General features: G+C 39.2%; 1 protein-coding gene and 1 long non-coding RNA gene across 8 annotated transcripts in view; one reads left to right on the top strand and one right to left on the bottom strand.

The window, feature by feature from the left end:
- LOC123498242 (protein abrupt-like) overlaps positions 1-13471 on the top strand; it is a 328757-nt gene that overhangs the window by 4127 nt on the left and 311159 nt on the right. The gene's annotated exons all lie outside the window — the stretch shown is intronic.
- The window catches only part of LOC123498245, a 58051-nt gene that overhangs the window by 6770 nt on the left and 37810 nt on the right, over positions 1-13471 (bottom strand). The window lies entirely within an intron of this gene.

Genomic DNA, 13471 nt, shown 5'->3' with positions numbered 1-13471 from the left:
AGTGTGGGATCGGGCAGACGTCCATGCATAGGTTCGAAGCCCACCACGTACCGCCTTGATACTTTGCCATATGTCGAGTGGTTTAAAGTTACCTCCATGTCACCATGATACCCAGATGTGCTTGGGTGGTGATATGGGCCCAAATATGGGTACCACTATAAATAAAATTGCCTGTACCAGTAGTGGGTGGACGCTGAAGAGCACTTCCCTTACATATTCTAAGTATACCTACAGGTGCTGTAGGCAAAAAAAAAAAAAAAAATCCATTTTTGAAAATTAGTTCTATACTTAAAGTATGGGAGACATCTGAAATTACTCTTCTGCCAAAACATCAAATACCCAAAGGTTATAATGATTACAGATCTGTAACTCTGATATGCCTATTTATGAAAAGTTCAGAGTGTTAATAAAAAAATCCTGTATTTTGAAGTGAAACATCAGATGGATGTTTACCAATTTGCCTATAAGAAGGATAGGGCATGGAAGAAGCTACACCATCTATTATAAATTATATACTTAAATCTTTGGAAAATGTAAACAATATATCCTGTAAGCACTTTGTTAAGGTATTGTTCGTAGATTTCTCAAGTGCTTTCAACACTATACAATTTCATATGCTAATGGAAAAACTCATAGGTCTTAAGATGAGTCCATCACTTGTTTTATGGATATATGAGTTTTTGGTAGGAAGAGTGCAATATGTAAAGCTTAAAGAGCAAATCTCTTACTCGGAATGAAGAGGTTAAAACTGTTTCCTCTTGACCCTTCTGACCCCTGCTATTTGGCTGGTCATCTTGACCTGACAGCATGGTCTACAATAACACATCTGCCCACTCTTACATATGTTTGCTCATTGTTATTTCTTCTTATATTTCATTGTGATATAGGTATACCACATGTATTTGATCGTGATAGGCATTCTACAATTGTTCCTCACGTTGGCATTGCCCAACATCACTTCATGGGCCATCACTGGGAGGTTATCTTCCTGAGCCCCTTTATCAAGAACCAACAGCAACTTTGTAATGATAGTTGCTGGTCTCAGAATATCTTTGTTCACCTCCTTCAGACGGAAATTGGTCTTTTTCGACTTCCCCCCTAAGAACATCAAAATCTGATGGTTGCATTTCATCGGGGCAAGAGCAGGACAATTGTAAGGCCTTTGCATTATCTCGTCCTCACAGATAGACTTGTAGCCTTCTTCCCGCATAATGTTGTCTAATACGAAGTTAATCATGTCTGCCAAGCTTTTATTAATCTTGGCCGAAACTGTCTCCAGTGGGCCAAATGCCTAAGCACTTTGATGCAAGGTACTGACTGTCACCTTGTCCCAGCATGCAAGCCTCATCATTTTCACAACTGGCCTCCAAAAAACCTGAGAAACTAGCAGGTGAAACTGCTCCTGGTGGCCTGTGTGAGGGCCCAGCATCATCATGCTCCTATAAAGGCTGATGAGTGGGGGGAACATCTGACACCAGAGGTACACATGGTGAATTGGAAGGATACTGTCTGTCCACTTTTAACTTGGAAATCTCACTTTGTATCTCTGCCAGTGCTTCCAAAATTACATTCCATTGGGAATAATGGGCTGAATCCTGCGCAGACATGGGTTGATGGCTGGAGGGGTTGATATTTACTCCTCCATTGCCATAAGCAGTGCTGCCACCGGAGGTACTGCCCCTGGTGCTAAGCCCCTGGGAAGACCTATTAGCCCTTCTGGTAGAGAAATTGGAGGCAGGGGGCCGCACATGCCCAGACTCAGAAGACGATATGGTAACACCTGTTGTCTTACCAAAACAAAACTCAATTCATAAGCTCATTTTCTGTTACCTATGGTACACAAATTACCCATTCCAGTATTGGATAACAGGTAGGAGGCACTGTACCTGCATAGCAGGTGATGTGGCCTTGTTGAAAAGGAAACACTGAAGTAGAAACCCCAGCGAATCCCAACAGCACATTGTCTGGTGTGGTGAGTCACAAGCTGCTGTCAGTGTCGCGTAACGTGGCATATCTCATAGGAAAGCAGAACCATAGCAGAGGGAATTTGATGATTTAAAATTAAATGTTCTCTAAAGGAAGGAAAAAATACCTAATCTGGAAAAGGACTAACATCATACCTATCTATAAAGGAGGAAATAAGGAAGATCCAACAAATTACAGGCCAGTATCCCTAACAAGTGTCGTAGCAAAAATATGCGAGAAAGTAATTAAAGAAAAATGATTAAAACGTTTAGAGGAAAGTTACATCTTAAACCCAGAAGCAATTTGGCTTCAGATAAGGAAGGTAGTGCACTTCAAATCTGATATGCTTTTACTCCAGATTAATAGACATGATCCAAGAAAGGAATTGATGGGTCGATTGCATTTTTCTTAGACCTCAAAAAGGCATTTGATAAGATGCCACACATGAAATTAATAAGAAAATTTGAGATCATAGGAGGGATACAAGGGAAACTGTTAGACTGGATGAAAGACTTAATAGACAATAGAGAAATTATTAAGTTAACAATCGGAGAAAAGAGTTCCATTTCTTGGCTCTAATAATGTTTGCCACATATGTGAATGATATGGACAAGGGTATAGACAGCTACATGAGTTGCTTTGCCAATGATGCAGAACCATTAACCCCTTCAATACGGTGACGCCTATGTAGGCGTCATGAAGCCCCAGTAGCAAATACGGTGACGCCTACGTAGACGTCATATTTCTTTTCTGAGCTTTCTTCAGTTCAGTTGTCCCGTATAGTGTGTTGGATACCAACTACACACGCCGTGTGTTGTCCTTGAAATCCTAGTGCTCCTCCCACCATCCTTGTCTCCACCAATCACTAAAGATAAGCTACATATGTCCCGCCTTGTGTCTAAAATTACCCAATGGCATAGACTGTTCCCATCTCTCTCTCTCTCTCTCTCTCTCTCTCTCTCTCTCTCTCTCTCTCTCTCTCTCTCTCTCTCTCTCTCCTCCCTCCTCCCCATCTCCTTTCCTCCCTCCCCATCTCCCTTCCTCCTCCCCTCTCCTCTCGAAAGATAAGTTACATTCGTGAAAACACACACACACACACACACACACACACACACACACACACACACACACACACACACACACACACACACACACACACACACACACACACACAACAACAACAAATTTTCTAATCTCTCTCTCTCTCTCTCTCTCTCTCTCTCTCTCTCTCTCTCTCTCTCTCTCTCTCTAAAAACACTTCGTTAAAAACTTGTTAAGCGAAACTTCATATGAACTGATTATAACAAGTTTAACCTCTGATTTGAACTTCCATTGAGAGTAAGCAAAGCGAGAGTGCATCATAGTACAGTAAAATGTTTAATGAAAGTAAAATTATGAAGTTAAACATTTAGGTAGTTTAATTTAAGTCATTATAATGTACACTAAAGTATTTATTGACGTAACTTTATAATGTTGATGATCTTAACTTTATGAAGGAGGAAGAGTGAACGGAAAGACACTAACCGCAACCTGTGGAATGTAAACAAAGTGCGCATCATTGTACTGCATACAAAACTTATGTACCACATTTCCACAAGGCTTTCCATTTTATCCATTGTAGAGTCACAAGTTCAGGTGGTTCTTTTAGCTTGCAAGGAAGATACAGTCTCACCAGCCTTCTTAATAGAGTCTGCTGACTTGAAAATAGAGACAGTATAATATGGAGTCAAGATGGTGGCTAGCACTGCTATAGTTTTCTGGCCTCTCTCGTGTCTGTGAATAATATCTAGCTTCACTTGGAGAGTAAGAGACTTCCTGGTCTTCTTACGAACACTAGGCCAATTGCAGGGCGTTTTGGTTGTAAGTTGAGGTAGGGAAGACAAGCTGCTGCTGACGCTGTTATGTTTTGACTGGGGAGTGAATGTTGCGCGTGTTGTCCACGAGAGGCTTGATCTTGATCTTGATCTTTATTCTATAGGTGTCACAGGATTTTTCCTGAGGCAGGCCTTAGTACCAGTAGCTCCTGGTGTATTCAAAAGCCTGTCAGCTTGCATGATATGGTGAGGCTTTCAAATTTGGAAAAAAATTACCTGGATAAAACTTCATTAAAGCGAGTTTGGTGTTCTTTAAACGAGCAGATGGTAGTAAAATGAATTCTTCGTTGTAGAGAAATTTCGTTGTGTGAACCTTTGTTAAACGGGGGTTGCCTGTATATATATATATATATATATATATATATATATATATATATATATATATATATATATATATATATATACAGTCGGCACCACGGGTATTGGCGCAATGTTTTTTTTTCATCTGTAGCACTAAAACAAGTGCAATACTAACATGTATGTAGAATCTACCAGCCTCTAATACTTTGTGGGGAGTCCTTTCCTTTTCAGACAGCTCTCAAGGCGTCGAGGAACAGATTCAGCCAGTCTTTTGAGCATTGAGGGTTCTAAGTTGTCCCAAATGTCCTTAATCTCCTTCACAAGCTTTTCCACAGTTGCTGTGTTACGTCCTTGTCGTCTTCGTTTTATCAGTCCCCACACATTTTCAATTGGATTGAAATCTGGACTGTTACCAGGCCAATCATTTATGTAATCCACTCCTACAAATTCAAGCCATTCTTTGATCAGTTTTGCTGTGTGTGCAGGGGCACCATCCTACATGAACACCTCACTCTTACAGGCATCAAAGCAGTCCTCGAGATGGTCACACAACAGTTCCAAATATGATTTCTTGTTCTTTTTTTTTTTTTTTAGGTAATATAACCAGCTTGACCACACCATAGTACCCAAATGCACCCAATACCATGACATTATCAGGGTGCTTGACTGTCCCCTGTGAGTACTTGGGGTGGTACTGGTCTGCACCCGGACGGAGCCTAACCTTACCTCCTCGGTTCCCAGTAACATTAAATGTAGCCTCATCGGTCCACAAAACCTCTTCCACTTTTCATTGTCCCAATTTAGATATTTCTTACAAAATTTCACACGATTGTGTTTCTGTTTCTCCTTCAGAAGAGGTTTGCGTCGTGATGCCCGATGCTCATAAGACAAATCGTTCTTGAGGCAGCGTTGTATTGTCCTAACAGACATATCTTGCAGGAGTTTTGGATTTTTTTCTTTCAATTCTTTAGCTGTTATCCTTGGTTCAGCTTCCACCTGTCTTTGGATAACCTTCAGAGTCCTTTTTGATGTCTTTTTAGCTGGTCCAGTCCTCTTGACTTGGAGTGGGGGATAATCACCTCCCGCTGTCTTGCATTTCTTTGTCCATCTCTGGACACTGCGCAACAATACTCTGGTTTGGATTGATATATCCTTGTTAGACTTTCCTGCCTTATAAAGTGAGCTTATTGCTGCAATTTTCTCCCTTGTGAGCTCTGGGCCTCGTGGCATTATTACAAAAATCCCACAAAAAAACACAGGACGTAAGACCGGAAAAAACAATTGATGCGGTCACAACTAATCACAAAAAGCAACCGAGTTATTCTATAGGCAACTGAGATCTTTATTGTCTGCACGTGGGTTTTAAGCTCAGCCTACTCTAATATGTGCTTTCGCGCCATTACCAGTGTCGGTTTTCTTAGGTGTAAAATGGGGGTCCTTAATAATTCGTCCCGGGTATTGGCCCACATTTTTTGCGCCAATGCCCATGGCGCCGACTGTATATATATATATATATATATATATATATATATATATATATATATATATATATATATATATATATACAAGCAAATTAGGAAAATTGTCAGAGAAACCTAGAACTCATTTAGAAACATTAGATTGGCATTCACTTATATAGAATGAAAAATATTAAAGGAAGTATTAGTCACCCTAATAAGAACAAGAATAGAGTATGCAGCAGTACCAGCAGTAAAAAGAAGAGCATCAAAAAGCTTATAAGAGGATACAAAGGGCAACAACAGAGCTGGCCCCAACTCTTTGCTGATTTAACATATGAAAAGAGACTGGTAAGGCTAGACTTGCCCACGCTGGAGCAAAGAAGAGAAAAGGATGATTTGATAACCACATACAGTAAGTCCTCCTTATATGGTACTTCATTATCCAGTAAATTCAGTTACGGTGTTTGGTAATTACTACCCTCAATTCGATTTACGGTAAGAAAAATTCACATACGGTATCCACTGTGTTTTGTTTACACCGTACTGTTGTGCCACCATACCGCACAGCCACCACAACAATCAGTCTCTTCCTGCGTTTCCTACTGAACACAAGTGAAATCCTTACGGCATGTTTTTTGTGGATATTATGAGTAAGGCCTGAAATTTCTACTGCCCCTTAGCCTCGGGAGGGATATCATCTGATAGAATACATGGCGAGTGAAAGGTAAATAAAAACATTTTCTGTATTTCTTTTGTGCAGTACTTTACATTTTTTTATATGACTATTTTCATGTATTTTCATGTCTGTAGGGGTGACTTTCGACATGCTGGAACACATCCCCTATTATTACATGTTATAATGGGTTTGGTATACGGTCATTTCGATTTGCGGTAAGGTTTTCAGGAATGTACATGTAATGTATAATGAGGACTTACTGTGGATGTTATTGCCATGGAAAAATTTATAAGATAAGATGTAAGGGATAATAGAGGACATGAAAAGAAAATCAAAAAAGATAATTAGTGCAGAAGAAATATCAAGAACAGCATCCCCCACAGGGTAGTGGACACATTGAACGAACTGGACAAAGTGGTAGTGTGTGCAAAGACGATATATGATATTAAGACTTTGCTAGACACTAAAAGATACAAAGATGGGACAGCATGAACATAGATCCCCTCCCTTAAAATGCAACTAAATAAACACACACACACACACACACACACACACACACACACACACACACACACACACACACACACACGTCGCTGAGAGAGGACGGCTCGTCTCCGCGGACGGAAGAAGGATAATACCTATGGTGTTACAGGGCCCGGGTAACTCTAAGTTAGTGTCCTGTTAATGTCCTACTGTCGCTTAGTGTTGAAAGTGAGGGATATGGAGAGTGATCCCTGAGAGGAGAGTGTGGGCGGTGATTGTTTTGGCCGTAATCAGCTGACGATAACAAAAATGGCGTCTAGACAAGCTAGAGACTTTGAAGGTTTTATTACTACGCCAAAAGGACTGGAGAAACTAGATATGGATGCAAGAATCCAGGCACTGGAAAGTAAGTTCCTAAACATTTTGTCCATAGAAGAAAAACTGGATAGAGTTCTAGCCGAGAACGATTCGTTCAAAAAACGTCAGCGAAAAAAGAGCTATTGAAGGAAAAAGTAGAGATGGAGAAAGAAAACCAACAACTAAGGAAACAATGTGAAGAGATGAAGGCTAAACTCATGGAAATGGAGATAAAAATATCCGAAGGGAACTTGAGGAAGGAGGAATGCCTTAATCTAATTGATACCAGGATGAAAGAAGTGAACCATGAACATCAGGAGGTACAAAGGTCGTTTAGGAGATAGTAAAAAGCAGGAAGAGGAAAATAAAGGGATTACGAGAGGAAATGGTAAAGGCACTAAAGGAAAATGAGTATGTGGTGAGAGATATTGCTGAAAAGAAAAATGTGTGATCATAATAGGATTGAGGGAGGAAACTAACAGGAACTGGCAGGACAGGAGGGATAAGGAAAATGACAGGATTAAGTCTTTACTGAACAAGATCTCTGTGGAAGAAGAGGACCTATATGCTGAGGTAGAAGAAAGTGTGAGATTGGGAGCTTTTGAGGAAGGCAAGAATAGACCATTAAAATTGAAATTAAAGTCTCAGGTGGCAGCGGAGGCCTTGTTGAGGAGGGCTTGGAAACTTAAGGACTCTGAGGAAACCAAAACAATTTACATAAGAAGAAATATGTCACAAGATGAGCGAATGAAAATGAAGGAGCTTGTAACTGAAGTGAAGGAGAGGAATGACGAAAGAACAGAGGAGGAAAAGACCAAGTTTTTTTGGAGGATGAGAAATGGGAGGCTAAAGAAGTGGTGGATAAAACAGACGGAATAGGCATTACATGGAAGAATGAGACTAGGAATGGAATAAAAGTGACTTACACGAACATAGATGGATTTCTGTCTAAGAGGCTAGAATGTATGGATTACCTAAGAAATAATGAACTGGACATAATGTGTGTAGTGGAAACAAAGCTAAGGCCGAAATAAAGCTAGACTGGTTTGTTGTAAAACACTACAAAGTATGGAGAAATGATAGAAAAATAAAGGAGGTGGTGGTATAATGGTTCTTACTAAGGAAGATCTGATAGTGAAGGAGGTGAACTATAGTAAGAGAAATGAGGAAGTGATAAGTATGCTTATAACAGATGGCAAGAGGGACATTAATATTATAACAGTATACATACCACCCAGAACCAGTGCTTGGGAATATGAACAGTACCAAATGGTGATGAGAAATACTCTAGACAGAATGAAGCAAGAACTCATCAGAAAGGATAGAGTGATGATAGTTGGAGACTTTAATTGCAAAGAAATAGTGTGGGAAGACTACAGTGGTGAACGGTGGTGAGTGGGCAGAAGAATTGTTAAAGGTAGCAACAAATAACTTGATGACACAGTGGGTGAGATCACCAACAAGGTGCAGGGGACAAGATGTTGCAGCAAGGTTGGATTTGGTATTTACCAGGGAATCTCTAAAAGAGGAAATTGAACATGAATGTCCCTTGGGAAAAGCGATCATGATGTCCTAAGCTTTGAGCTGGATATGGAATTAAGCACGAATAAGATTGTGGAACGAGGGAGGAAAAATTAAATTATACTAGGGCAAATTATAACCATATAAGGGAGTTCTTTAATGAAATTGACTGGTCCGTGGTATACCAGGAAAGGGATATGCAATTGAAATACGATAAATTTATGGATTTGTATAACTCTGCTGTGAAAAGTTTGTGCCATATCACAGAAAGAGGACTTTAAATAATAAACAGTGGTTTAATAGAAATTGTGAAGAAGCAAAAAGAACAAAGAAAAGGCATGGAAGAAACTTAAGAAAAACAGTGATGTATTATCAAGAGAAGTCTACAAAACAGCAAGGAATAGATATGTTGAAGTAAGGAGAACAGCACAGAAGGAATATGAACAGAGGGTGGTGGAAAACTGTGATAGTGACCCAAAAATGTTTTACAAATTCATAAATGGAAAACTAAATAAAAGGGAGGCAATAGAAAAGGTAAAAACGGGAAGAAGTATATGAGGATGCTGGAGATATAGCTGAAATTTTGAACGACAACTTTTGCAAAGTGTTTACAAAGGAGGAGCATTTTATGGGAGGAAGGCCTACGGAAATAAAGCAAATGCAGGACATCATGGTTACTAAGGAAGATGTAAGGAAAATTATAAGCAATCTGGATATTAATAAATCAATGGGGCCTGATGGCATATCTGGGAGGTTGCTAAATTAATGTAAGGATCAATTGTTGAACCCCGTATTTGATATTGTGGAAACCTCCATACGAACAGGATTAGTCCTGAAAGAGTGGAAAAGAGCTGACATTGTGCCTATATATAAGAATGGTAGTAGAATGGAACCGCTAAATTATAGACCAGTATCGTTGACTAGTATATTGTGCAAGGTATGTGAAGAAGTAATTAAAGCTGAGTATCTAGAAAGTGAAAACATTCTGAGTGAAAGGCAGTTTGGTTTCAGAAAAGGAAGATCGTGTGTATCCAATTTATTATGTTTTTATTCAAGAGTGACTGACATACTACAACATAGAGAGGGATGGGTGGATGCTATCTACCTGGACTTGAGAAAGGCCTTTGATAAAGTACCACACAATAGACTGATTTGGAAACTAAAGAAGATTGGAGGAGTAAATGATAAACTAGCAAAATGGATGGAAAATTACTTAATGGGAAGAGAAATGAGAACAGTGGTAAGAGGAAGGAAGTCCGAGTGGAAGAAGGCAACCAGTGGAGTTCCACAAGGGTCAGTGCTGGGTCCCATCATGTTTTTGATTTATGTTAATGATATGCCAGTAGGAATTGACAGTTACATGAACATGTTTGCGGACGATACTAAAATTATGAGGAGAGTAAAGAATGTGGAAGATTGTAACAAGTTACAGGAAGATCTTGATAAAATATATGAGTGGAGTAAGGAGTGGCAGATGGAATTTAATATAGACAAGACCCATGTTATGAAAATGGGAAGAAGTAGATACAGACCAAACAGGGATTACAGGCTGGGTGATGAGAAAATTAAAGAGACCAATGAGGAGAAAGACTTAGGAGTAACTGCAAAACACTTTGTCACCGGAGAAACACATTAACAAGATTTTTTGGAAAACATACAACATGCTTCAAAATATTGGCCTTGCATTCCACTACCTAGATGAAGGAATGATGAAGAAGATATTATGTACCTTAATAAGACCCCAGTTAGAATATGCAGCATGTGTCTGGTCACCGCATATGAAGAAAAATGTGAAGAAGGTGGAAAGGGTACAGAGGCTGGCAACAAGGATGGTACCAGGACTCAGGAGTTAGACTATGAGGAAAGACTGAGGAAGCTGGGGCTGACCACATTAGAAGAGAGAAGAACAAGAGGAGACATGATAACTATGTATAAATTGGTGAACAAGATTGACATACTGGATAGAGAGTTGATAAAGGTGACCACAAGTAATCATCTCCGAGGACATGGAAAAAAGCTAATAAAGGACATCTGTCTAAATGACGTGAGAAAATACAGTTTCCCGCATCGTAGCATTGATAAGTGGAATAAACTGAGCAGTGATGTCGTTGACGTGTGTGTCAATCAGATGAAAGAGAGATATGACAGGAATGGACAAGGAGACAGGTCACAGAGAGCTTAGTTCGGGCCCTGTAATACACAAATAGGTAAATAGGTAAATACACACACACACGGAAGGTTGCAAGGATATATATATATATATATATATATATATATATATATATATATATATATATATATATATATATATATATTATATGAAAAATGATGAAGAAATTGATAAGTACTATAATAAGACCCAGATTGGAATATGCAGGAGTTGTGTGGACCCCCCATAAAAAGAAACATAAGGAAGCTGGAGAGACTACCAAAAATGGCTACAAGAATGGTTCCAGAGTTTGAAGGGATGACATATGAGGAGAGAAAGGCTATGGATCTACCAACCCTGGAACAGAGAAGGGAGAGAGGGGATCTGATACAAATTTATAAATTGATCAATGGAATGGATTAAGTGGATAATGAGAAACTGATCCTGAGAGAAGAATATGACATTCAAAGCACAAGATCGCATAGTAAAAAACTGAGGAAGGGAAGATGTCTGAGAGATGTTAAAAAATATAGTTTCCTTGCAAAGATGTGTTGAGACTTGGAACAGTTTTAGTGAAGAATGGGTGTCAGCAATGAGTGTGCATAGTTTTAAAGAAAAATTGGATAAGTGTAGATATGGAGAAGACAGAGCATAAAGAGGCCCTGTAAAACTACAACTAGGTAAAATACACACACACACACACACACACACACACACACACACACACACACACACACACACACACACACACACACACACACACACACAAAGGCCCGGTAGCTCAGTGGTTAGAGCACTGGCTAAAGAGAGGACCGGGGTTCAAGTGGAGATATTTGGTGTGTCTAAGTCACGTAGTGTTCACCTAGCAGTGAGTAGGTAGTGGATGTAAATCGAGGAGTTGTGACCTTGTTGTGTGTGTGTGTGTGCCTGGTCTCAGACCTATAAGATCGGAAATAATGAGCTCTGAGTGTTCTGTATGGTAAAGTCTGGCTGTCTGAGAGACTGCAGCAGATCAAACAGTGAATTACACACACACACACACAACACACACAAAAACACACACACACACACACACACACACACACACACACACACACACACAATCATGGTAACATATGTGCCACCAAAAACAAATTCATGGACCAATCAAGAACATTAAGACATAATAGATGACACAATAAGGAGTCTAACAAGAATCATTAAAGAAAGGAGAAAAGTGATATTAGTAGGAGATTTCAACTGTAAAGAAGTGGACTGGGAAAATTATGAAAGTGGTATGGGGAAAGAAGCCTGGGGAGAAAGATTCCTGAACCTAATGATAGACAATATGATGGACCAGAGAGTAAAGGAATGCACAAGATTCAGAGGAAACAAGAGCAGAGATTGGACCTAGTTTTTACAAGGGGTATACAAATGAATGGTGATATAAGATATAAGTGCCCATTGGGAAAGAGTGACCATGTAATATTAGAAATGGATATAGAAGAGGGAAAGGAAGATAGAGACGATTCATACAAAGGAGACCAATTAAATTACAGAAAGCCTGATATTGAGAATCTCAAGAACTATTTTAGAAACGTAAACTGGGAGGAGATGGAAAACTCAGAGACGATGCAAGAGAAGTATAACTTATTTTTGGAAATATACAAAACAGGAGTCAGGGAATATGTCCTGAAATATAGACCTAAAGAAGGAGGAAAGAAATATTGGTTTAATGCAAGTTGTGCTAGGGCAAAGGAGAAAAGAGATGGAGCATGGAAAAGGTGGAGGAGAAATAGAAATCCAGTAAATAAGGAAAACTTCAAGGCAGCGAGAAATGAATATGTTAAGGCGAGGAAGGAAGAGGAAAAGAACTTTGAAAAGGACATTGTCGAAAAAATGTAAGGAGCAACCAAAATTGTTCTACAGATTCATAAATGGAATTATTCGGCAAAAAAGAAACGATAGAAAGGTTAAAAGGAGAGAACGGGATGGTGAAAGACCCAAAAAGTATGGCAGAACTATTAAATAGTAAATTCCAGGAGGTCTTTACTAAGGAATCCAAATTTGAAAGGCCACAGGGTAATAGAGAGACAGTCTATATGAAAGAGATTAAAGTAACCAAGCTTGAAATAAAAGAGTTAATGGAGGAACTGGATGAAGAGAAGGCAATGGGACCGGATGAAGTCTCAGGCAGAATACTGAAAGAATGTAGGGAAGAACTAGCAAGTCCTATATACAACATTATAAAGTGCTCAATAGAAAATGGAACAGTACCAGTAGAATGGAAAAGAGCTGAGGTGGTTCCCATATATAAGAGCGGAAGGAAGGAAGAACCTTTAAATTACAGACCAGTATCACTAACTAGTGTAATGTGCAAGATGTGTGAAAGAATAATAAAGAAACAATGGATCGAGTTCCTTGAAGACAATAAATTAATATCAAATAGCCAATTTGGTTTTGGAAAAAGGCAGTCGTGTGTAACCAATTTATTGAGTTTCTATTCTAGAATAGTTTATAGAGTACAAGAGAGAGAGGAATTGGTTGACTGTATTTATTTGGATTTAAAAAAGGCATTTGACAAAGTGCCACATGCAACATTTCTATGGTAGTTAGAGGAGAAGGGTAGCTTAAAAGGAAGCACATTGAGATAGATAGAAACTTATTTGAGGGGGAGAGAAATAAGGACGGTAGTTAAAGATATGAA

This window comes from Portunus trituberculatus, chromosome 47 (genome assembly GCF_017591435.1).
Source record: "Portunus trituberculatus isolate SZX2019 chromosome 47, ASM1759143v1, whole genome shotgun sequence".
NCBI lineage: Eukaryota > Metazoa > Arthropoda > Malacostraca > Decapoda > Portunidae > Portunus > Portunus trituberculatus.
Note: the sequence above shows the minus strand (reverse complement) of the source record. Positions and strands in the feature narration are given on the sequence as shown.